Source organism: Corvus brachyrhynchos, unplaced genomic scaffold, assembly GCF_000691975.1.
Source record: "Corvus brachyrhynchos isolate BGI_N302 unplaced genomic scaffold, ASM69197v1 scaffold14, whole genome shotgun sequence".
NCBI classification, from domain to species: Eukaryota; Metazoa; Chordata; class Aves; order Passeriformes; family Corvidae; genus Corvus; species Corvus brachyrhynchos.
In genome coordinates this window covers 2,406,940-2,417,131 of record NW_008239110.1, presented here as the reverse complement: position 1 = coordinate 2,417,131, position 10,192 = coordinate 2,406,940, and the positions used below count along the sequence as shown (strand labels likewise).

Below are 10,192 nucleotides of genomic sequence, written 5' to 3'. Positions count from 1 at the left end.
ATTTGAGTGTATTGGCTGGGCTTGATATCACTTTCTCTTTAGCTGGTTCACTGAAGAAGCAGGTATTATGAGACTTGCAGAAAGCTGATTTGGGACTGCTGAGATGCCTTTTTCCCTCTGTGTGGGACACCATCATGTCAGGCATGTGACAATACTGGTCAGTATGAAACCATGTGCTGGGGGATGGTGCCATCCTTGCTCCAGCAAAGAGGGTCAGTGTGGGGAGCAGAGGAAAAGAGACCCTGGCACTGATCTGCAGAGAAGGAAGGAAGGAAGGAATTCGGAAGGAAGGAATTCGGAAGGAATTCGGAAGGAATTCGGAAGGAAGGAAGGAAGGAAGGAAGGAAGGAAGGAAGGGAAGGAAGGAAGGAAGGAACTGCTGCAGGGGATGCATTCCCAAAATGTCTGGTTTGGCACGTCTGGCTGTATGGGTGCAGCTTCATAGAAGATGAGACAGTTGCACCTGTTTACAACAGAGATGGCTTTGGACTAAAAGACACAAAGAAGAAAATCTCAGAGAAGCAGAAATCTAGAGACAGAATTATAGATACTACTGAATCCCCAATGTATTTTAAAACTTAATTTTAAAGGGAAAACAATGGGAAAAAAGCCTCAAAGGCACATATTTAACTGTTAGTTTCAAAGTAATACCTCCTCAGAGATCTGACTTTATCACTACTGAAAGGAGAAAGCAGAAAATGGAATTGTTTTTGTTGTTCTATCATGTTTATGACATGACAAAAACGTGGAGTTCTTCTGCCTTTTGCTTTTCACCTTGTTGAACTGCTGTCAGACTTCTGTAAATCGTTTGCACCATAAACAAGCTTTGTGAGTGAAAGGGCAAGTGCTGAGAAAAGCCAAAGGCAGAGATTTTATATTGAATTTTTTCTTACAGAGATAACTGACTTCAGCATAGACCAGCTTCACCTAGATCTGGGAAGAAAAGCCAAGCACCATTGAAGGCAACAGCATAATGAAGCTCAAGCAACATCAAATGGGCTAAGACTCTGAATGCGTTTGTTTTATTTTTAGGCAAAGAGTAAGATAATTGCGGCTGAGAGGATTTGGTTTTGAGAAAGAGCTACTATCTTGTTTCCCCTTAGCATTCCATCCACAGGTGTGGAAAGACTGACATCTCTTACACAGGAGAACTGCCTGGAAACTGCCTGCTGTTGAGAAGCCCTGGCTGTTACTAATTGCAATGTAAATTTTGGAGGACTATCTGTCTGCAAGCACCAGTGATGGAATATGAAGACAGGAGGAGATGAGGATGCATTTTGCTTGCACATGTGGCTCCTGCAGTGTCAGGATCCAGCACAGCAGGCAGTTCTGCTCCTTTGGCAGAGAGCCATTGCCCAAGGAACAGGCATCGACATGGTTTGGAGCATGGCAATGACAGGCTGGGATAACCTGGTCCCATGGGGACGGCTGCTTGTTTCAGTGTAAAGTGAGAGGCTTAGCAGGGGAATGTGCATCTGTTTTATCTTGCTAGGTCTTGCTGTGGAAGCACGAGGAGAAGGCTGGAGAGATAGGGCCACACAAATAAATGCATCTTCAGCTCACTGAAGATTGCATAAGTTTGGTTTGTTCCCACAGTGTCCTCTTTGCAAATACAGTACCCCAGAGAGATGGAGAATAGTATTTAAGGAGATTGAGAGCCAATACTGATCTTCTATTACATGGATAAACCCAAATCCACCTGTGCTGAGGCCCACTAAATCCAGGCACATCTCACGCAAATACCTGCAGACTAAGTTCAGCTTGTGCCTCCAAGGGAGAAATTTGTGTGATTGGTCTCTTCAGTAGTTCAAGGTGCAAAAACCTTTCTGTATTACATGCTTAGATCTGCTTTGGTTGTTACATCTGGGACCTTTTAGAAAATCATGTGACACAGTCCAGTACTAATTACTTTTCTTTAAACATCTTTTTTTTTTCTTCCCAGTTTGCTGCTACCCTTTCACCACTGCTTCAGTATGTCTACATGATTTATGCAATGAGGGTCTTAATGTAACAATGAACTCTTAAAAATATCACAATATCAATAATTGACAACCAAAAGCACAAATGCATATCTTAGAAATGAATAAAAAAGACACTGAGCCTGAGTTTAACTGGTGCTATGAAGTCTCAGAGCACTGTGCACTGCTGAGAGCTCTTGGCTGGGTTTTCTGCCTATGGAGGGCTTAACATTTTTTACACCAGGCATTCTCCATATAAATCTACTTTGGATATGGAACTTAGATGAATTATCTGGTGTTTTTACTTCCTTACTGGGGAAGAAACTGAGGAAGGGCTGGGAGAGGCTCGGCTCCTCCACCTGAGACAGGTTAATGATAGAAACTTGTCTTCTGCTGATGGGAAATGCAAATAGAGATTATTAGGGCAAAAAGGTGGATTTGGCCTAGAGAAAACCCATTTTTCCTATGTAGTCCAGAAGGGAGGAAAAATAAATTATAGATATTTGTCTGATGAAGCTGATCAGAAATTTACACAATTGAAGGACATACAGGTTATAGAAGACAGGATTTCTCAGGAAATGTTGGGGAAAGACAGGTGAAAGACTGACAAAGCATGTCCTGCCCACCACCCAGCAAGGTACCATGGTCTGAAAGATGTCAGGGGCAGAGGGGAAGACCAAAAGGATCTGGTTGTAGCGGTAGGTCTCTTCAAACCAATGGACAAAATGAGGAGGAAGGGGACCAGAAGAAGAGAGAGGGATTATAAAGATTTATGTTCTTTAGATCTGTGCATTTCTATGTCACTAAAGACAAGACAGCATGACTCTGAAACTCCTGACTACTTCATCTCAGCTGGCTATCTAAGTCACGTGGCATGAACTCCTTCCTGGTGATGCTTGCTTCTCACCACAGACTGCATATGGAGTTTTGGTAGAAGGAACGTTTACTTCAATACTCCTAATTTTTGTCTCCAAATACCAAGCTTGTGGTTTTCCTAAGTGAAATTGGCAGTCTGAATCTTGTCCCCAGAGTGTTTCTTAATTACATTATAGCAGTTAAGCTGTAGAGACGCTCCTTGAAGAATGGTCTGAAAATAAAACTAGGAATAAAGTCAGGTGCCTTGCTGAAGCAGAGCCTAAGTACAGATTTTTAAAGGCAAGACCCCAAACACCTTTTTCTGAGCCTCTAGCTGACTATGAAGTGTGTGATGATCATGAAAAAGAAATAGTATGCATTTATAGGGTAAGAAGTTAAATTATGATTGGCACTAGCAATCTCTGGATCCCACATGGTTTGAGAATGCTCTGATGAATTGCATTTGATGTCCACTTCATTCAAACAGGCATCCAAAGGGCCGTTGCATCCTGTTTCCAGGAGTCGTGACTTGCTCCAAAGGGAGAGCTCAGCCCAAGCCTGGCGTCAATTCTGCAGCCACTGGTAGTGCTAAGGAGAGGCTGGCAGGAGATTAGACAGAAATGTACATTCAATAAAATCAAAAGGATTTTGTCTCCCTAAAGGTTTGGAAGAAATGAGTTTATAGATAACTGTTTGCCCTATGGACATCATTCTTTAACTTTCACTGAGGCAGCACATGCTGTTATCCTATAGATGTCCAACGAAGCAAATGATAAGGAATAGATGATTTTCCACACCAGCTCTGTAGCACATTTAATACTTTTTTTAGGATAGATCTTCTATGAAACTTGTATCAACTTCAAGGTTATTTTTAATGGTTTTACAGTTTGCCAGCTACTAATGGTATTTCTTTGGAACCCTCCAAAACCATCCCAAACCTCCACTTTCAGACTTTCATTTAATTGTCTAAGAGATTGTAACTTTGAAGACAAAGTCCCACAGCTTCGATCTTTTTGATCCTTCTTTGACTTAGCTTGACATTTGGATTTTTCCATCTCACCCTTATGCAACTGAATTACAAGCATTTTCTTTTAGAATCAATATCTTTGATAATTTTCTACACCACTTAAATCTCAGAAATTAATTGATAACATAGTCTTTTTAAAGCCAAGTTAAAGGTTAAAAGTTAGAAAGTTTCTCAGTGAGCAATAGAGTATTTCCTAAAATGTTTTTAGTTTCCTTGCCTAGTCTTGCCTTGCCTTCTTCCTTTGCCTCTCTGTCTCCTAGACAAGGTGTACTGAACCCTTAACAAAAAGATATCACTAGGTGACTAGGTGTTTTCAATTAACTTTTTTCTCAGAGATTTTTTGGGACTTCCATTTGAAAGTTGATCTGAAAATTTTATTTTGATTTAGAAGTGCTGAACTGACTTTCTGAAAATCCCCCTTTATCATTACAGAGACATTATTAGTTAATCATCTTTTAAAAAGACATTTCTTGCTCTAAAACTCTGATACTCTGCATTACTTTCAGGAATAGATTTCATGCTCCCTTCACTGTTTGAATTTTATCTTCTTTGCAGGAAGGACAGAATAAAAGACTTGTAATAAGCAGTGTATTTGGTGATTTTTTTTTTCCCCTTTTGGGAATACCTGCGAACAAAGCTATCAGAAATGAAAAGATAAGTAGATTATTACTGGTCACCAGGCTATGTGGCACCACATCTCATATGCCACCAGCACAAATCAGCTGCTGCTTTACAGCACATTTCCAACTGGAACATTGGGTGGTTCCCCCAGATGGATAGTACAGCTGAGCAGCTGCTGAGGTCACTCATCGCTGAGGGTGTTTGGTGTGGAGGAACCAGGCAAGGCTGCTCCAAGTGTCCCCGTCACAAATCCGTGTGTATGCTGAACTTCACGAACTTCTCCTCTTGCTGCTGCTCATGGTTGTGACAGGACAGACCATGGAAACTTTCTGTGAGCTGTTTCTTTGTGAAAGGTGAGATGTTGACACAGTGAAGCAGCATTGATACAGTAGAGCATCCAGTGGTTGTCAGTTGGGGAGCATTTCCTGAGACACAGACAGCAGCTGGACAGAGGTGATTGATTTATGGCAGACTTGGACTGACATGATGAAATGCTGTGGCTACTGCTTCTTGGTGGAGTCAGAGATAATAATGGACTGAGGTTAATTCATATCATCCCACAGAACCAGAATAGGAGCCCCAGGATTTGCAAGCGGAGCAAGGGGTCTTTGTGGCACTGCCTGGTGTGCAGAGCTTGCCCTGCATCTGTTCCCACAACAGCTGTCTGAAGAAATGGATGCAGCAAGGTATTGGCATTCACTTTCATATTTGGGATCCTTAAATTGCTGATTAGCTGTATTTCAGGTGCCCCTCTGCTGTTAGGAAGAACTTTGGGCTACACGCACTAGCAGTCTTTGAGGAGGAGAAGGCATTGAAAGCAAGACAGTACTGTTGGCAGCCATCTCACTTGGCCAGTGACGTATTTGTGCTTTAGATGATGTGCCCTGCACGTTTGCTAGGTTCAAGCAGAGTATTTTTCATTTGGCATTGTCTCTGCACATGATAAGTTATTGATTTGCAGGTCTGGTACAGGTAAGCAGAACTTGTCTGCCCCCATCGCTGTGGGTATGTGAGGAGAGGGAAGGAAGCAAAGGGCTCCTTGCAAGCCAGGGTAAACCCCATGTGATGCATTAAGGTGAGACCTAAAAAGTTTGAACTGTTTTAATCAATTTTTAATCAGCTTTTACTACACAACAGCAATTTATTACAGGGGTTATGTGATTTTAGACTTACTGAGATTTCACTTGTTGGCTTACCATAGTTTTTATGGGCTTATGATGATTTTAGGTTTTATGTGCTAATGACATTTTCCAGCTTTGCTAAATGCTTATCTGTACAACATCCCTGTTACCCTTGTCTTGGCAGAAGAGAACATTGCTACAGGCTGTCCCATTTATTAACCAAATATTCAAATCAGGAAAAAAATAATTTAACATGCATTACAGACTTTTTATAAGTTTAGAATAAGGGATGTTTCACAAACACTGTGCAAATGCATGCACCTGCAGCCACATGTGCTTGCATAACATATTCGATGCTGTAAAAGCTCTAAGCCCTGAGCATCAAAGTGCTCCATCTCCAAAGTGCATTTGCTCCTGCAAAAGTTGTCAGGCTGGCAAGGCTTCTACAGTGCTGCAGTGATACCTAGGTGCCAGAGTTGTCTCCAGAAGTTCCTGTTTTTTCCACCTCTGCTACTGAACAGAAGGAGCTTCTCCAGCCACAGGGAGCAGAACAAAAGGATTCTGCATGCTCAGGGGCAACTTCTGAGGTTTTGCCAACTGGATAGCTTATCGGTGCCTTGATAACCCTTGGGACAGCACCAGTGTGGTCCTGGCATGAGGAAACTGCCCAGAGGCTTCACGAACATCCTGCTGATACCAATGGGCACAGAGAATTGAATGCCTAAGGCAAAGCAGTAAAACCAAAGGAAAAGTGAAGTTTCTCAAAGATGTGGACATTTCTGTAGATCATGTCATAATTGCGGGACCAGCAGTGTTCACATCGTGGTACCTTGAATCTGATGAGCTCATCAGGGACTGGCACAGACAGGGGCAGGGTGAAGGGGATACGACGCAGCAGGAAGCATGGGGTGTGTGTATGGAGAGCCACAGGTATGGTTGTTAAGGACCTTATTGACTGGACTCTGATAACCCATAATGACACTCTCTGAGACTGGCCCACAGTTTTGTATGTGGACTCTTCTTTGCCCCCAAAGGAAACCCTCCGTTTGGGTACAAGTATCTCCTCCCTTCACCCTCTACAGCATGTTTAAAAGCTTTGAGGGGAGGTTGGAGGCCTCTCTGCATACCACAACACTTGGAAAACTGATACTTCCATTTCAAAATGAACTTTATAAAGGGACCAATCTAATCTACCTAAGCCATAAAGCTCTCCACTGCCTAAGGAGAGCATCAGTAGGAGGATGGCACAGTATGTCTGAGGACAGTTTGGAGCGATCTTCCAATTCAGGACGTTATCTATTCCAGGCTTCCTTGTGCTAGTCTAGATACAGGCAAGAGATGCCGTGGGCTGTTGTGAGCAGAAAGGTTATCCTGGCTTTGCTGCTTGCTTCGCCTGTGTCACAGCCCAAGAGAAGCCAGCAGGCTGCTGCTGAGCGTGAGATCAAATAGAGATGGCCACGGCAGGGGACAGCAGCAGCCAGCCCAGCTCTGCAGACCTTCCCCCAGGCTCCTTGTACCAGCTCCATCCCTTCTTCCTTTCCTCCTAGTCCTGGCACAAGGGCTGCCCCAGATGTTCTCTGCCTGGTAGGAAAACTCCACTGTGTCAGTGGCACTGTGACCCTTTGGGCTGGCTTTGGCTCTGAGTTTCTCTGCACTTTGCTGGGTGGAAGGCTCCCATAAAGCAGTACAAAGATCCTGGAAATAACCCTCAAACAAACAAATTTGCCTTACTAGTCAGCACTGCATTTTTGTTTCTATTTCTCTGTTCAGTGTTATGAGGAAATAAAACAAGAATTAGTCTTGTAAGACAGCATTAATGTGAACTCCATCATCTGTTTCAGTCACTCAGAGTACTAAGGTTGGCTTTTAGGGTGATTCTTGTGTTAGAGATGAGAAAGTTACACAATAGAGATTAGGGAATCACTTTAAAAACCTCCACAGTCCTGCATTGAAATCCCATCCAGTAAGGGAGAGAACCAGCCCTCGGCTGGCTGAGACGCAGTCACATGAGTGTCCAAAACAATGAACACACAGTGTCGACAGCTGAGGCCATTGAACTTTATGTCACTTCCCAACTGCAGCATTTCTCATAATTTATGGTTATACTCGCCTTTCAACCTTTAAAACCTTTTCCCAAGTATTTGCAGCATTCTCACATAAATATTGCTACAATAAGTAACATCAACATTTAGTAGCTGTTTTTCAAGAATAACCGTGTGACACTATTATGGCATTCCATTAAACCAGCTGCAATGTGGGGAAGGTCTAAATCAAATCGTGCTCACTAAAGGTAACGCTTACACATATACAAGGGAACAATGGATGGGAAAAGTTTATTCTGTGTTTCAAGACTTAAATGACAGTTCTGTCTCCTTTCATGGTTATGCAAGATGTCTCTCTCTGGTGAAATGACCTAGAGAAGACACAGACAGCAGCTTACATTCCAGTGCTATTTGTTACCTCCTCAAGACAAGTTGCAATTGCAAAGTCTATGGTTTGGTCTATTTATTTATTGTGGTATTTTTAGGGAAAAAACCTTATTTCAAAGGAACAGAGAATGTTGTCTTTTCATTAAAGCTATCAAATGTTGTGAAATGATTAGTAAAAAAATTCCTTGCCAGAATTGTTCACTGTCCAAAATGCATCACAATGACTAAATGTAAATGACAGATAGTTAGCTTGCATATAGATATGTACTTAATTGCTTTCATCCCTCCTGTCTGAAGAATGTACTTAAGCATATGCTCATTTAAACACATATGCTTCATTTCTGTTTAGGTCAACAGGACTTGAGCATGTGCTTAAACATAAGCAAATGCTTAAGTGCTCCTCTTGAATAGGGACGCTTTTCTGGGGAAAAAGCCAAAGAAATACTCTTTTGTAATATTTCTTCTTACCTTTGCCTGACTCTTGCTCCAGCTGCATTGTTGCAGTACTTCTCCTCCTTTCCAAAAACCAGCTTACCTTCCCTCCCGATCTCCCCCCGGGGCTGATGCCAGACACATAAACCCCATCGTTCTGCCAGCTAAGCTTGTACATTGGGAATGGCAGAACGTGGAGTTCGTGGAGAGAGGTGTAGGGCAGGGAGGTAGAGGTCTGTGGAGGAACAGAAGGGCAGCTACACTGAGGAGTGCACAGTCTTCCCTGGACAGGGCAAACATCGGCAATGCATGAGGCTGCTGAGAGCGCGGGAGAAGCCAGCAGCCCCTCGCTTGCGCCCAGCCTGCCCTCCTGCAGGCGCAGGCGCTGGGTGCAGTGCCATGGGACACTGCTCGCACACGGCCCCAGGCGAGCGTGGCGCCGCAGCCTGTCCCTCTGCAGCCGGCAGAGCTGGGTGATTTCAAATTGCTTTGCTGTAACTTTTGCCTGCGTCCTGTACCTGCCCCTCCCCGTGCCAGCCTTCTTGTCTCGCTCCGGGCTGCGGCGGTGGCTGGTTGGGGTGGAGTGCCTCTGCTCGGGGGTGTACGTGGGTGCTTCGCTGCCGACACCCGAGGCTCAGCTGTGGAGCTGTGTGGGTTCCCTGCAGGAGAAACATCAAACCTCATGGCAGTGTCAAAACCTTTCCAGCAACCCACAGAGCGAGGCAGGGCTCTATTCCTGCTCTCCAGCGGGCTGCAGAGCCTGCCCAGCTGCTGCAGCGGGTGACGTGTGGCTGGGCGGCGAAACCCCTGTACAAACACGTGCTTGCGAGAGCCTGCAGCGTTCAGGGCTCTTTTCAGTTGCACTTCGGAGCTGTATCTGTTGTGCGTTATCAGCTTAATTAAGATAAGGATATGGAGTTTATGCTGTATTCCCGTAAATGACAGGGCAGGGATATGAATGATTTATATGGCATTAATTGTACTTGCGAAGCTTGGGTCTGTCGATATGCACTAATAAAACCATCATTTGAATCCAAGTAAGTGAATGAAAGTACAAAAAATTTTTTTTTCCCTCAACTACTTTCAAAATTCCGCTATTTGCAAAAACAACCAACACGCAATGGGCAAAAAGTTAGAAGGGTCGGAATCTGGACCACCTGGGCAATAATTAATAAAAACACATCCAAAGGCAACTTTAGGGAGTGAATTTGATCCAGTGAAAGAAGACTGGCTCCTCTCCCTGCCCTGCAGGTAATGTGTTTGCCTGTGACGGCAGCAGATTATTTGTTCTTTTTTTTTCCACTGCCACCGAACTAAAGAATGCATTGTGGGAAAACCGTCCTGACACATGACACTGTGCAAAGGAGGATCACAGCGTGAGGCAGCATCAAGGGGCTTACTTGGTCTTGATGCACTCTTGCACAGCATGGGGCTCCAGAGATGAGTGTCTCTTCCAACGAAAGCACTGGTGCAATTTGCACAACTCTCATGAGAGCGCACGGTGAAGCTGCTCTCAAAGCCCTCATGTAAACAGGGCTGGGGAAAGAAAAGCGAGAGTAAAAGAGCCTGCACCATGCACGCACGAGAAAAAGCACAAAAGGAGATGGTTCAAAAGAGCCTCAGCTAAGGAGGAGGGGAGTTCTGAGGGAAGTGGGGATGGGGCGGGGAGGGGAAGGGAAGGGCAGAAAATTAAATCCAAATATTAGAAGCAGAAGGGAAAGTCTTAGTAATGTAATGGAACAGTTAGCA

At 44.0% G+C, this 10,192-nt stretch overlaps 1 long non-coding RNA gene across 1 annotated transcript in view; it reads right to left on the bottom strand.

The window, feature by feature from the left end:
- Positions 1-8,828, bottom strand: part of LOC108448050 — a 17,175-nt gene extending 8,347 nt beyond the window's left edge. The window contains exon 1 of the long non-coding RNA XR_001863836.1: positions 8,480-8,828. This is a non-coding gene — a long non-coding RNA (uncharacterized LOC108448050). The remainder of the gene's footprint in view (positions 1-8,479) is intronic.
- Positions 8,829-10,192: the final 1,364 nt, after the last annotated feature.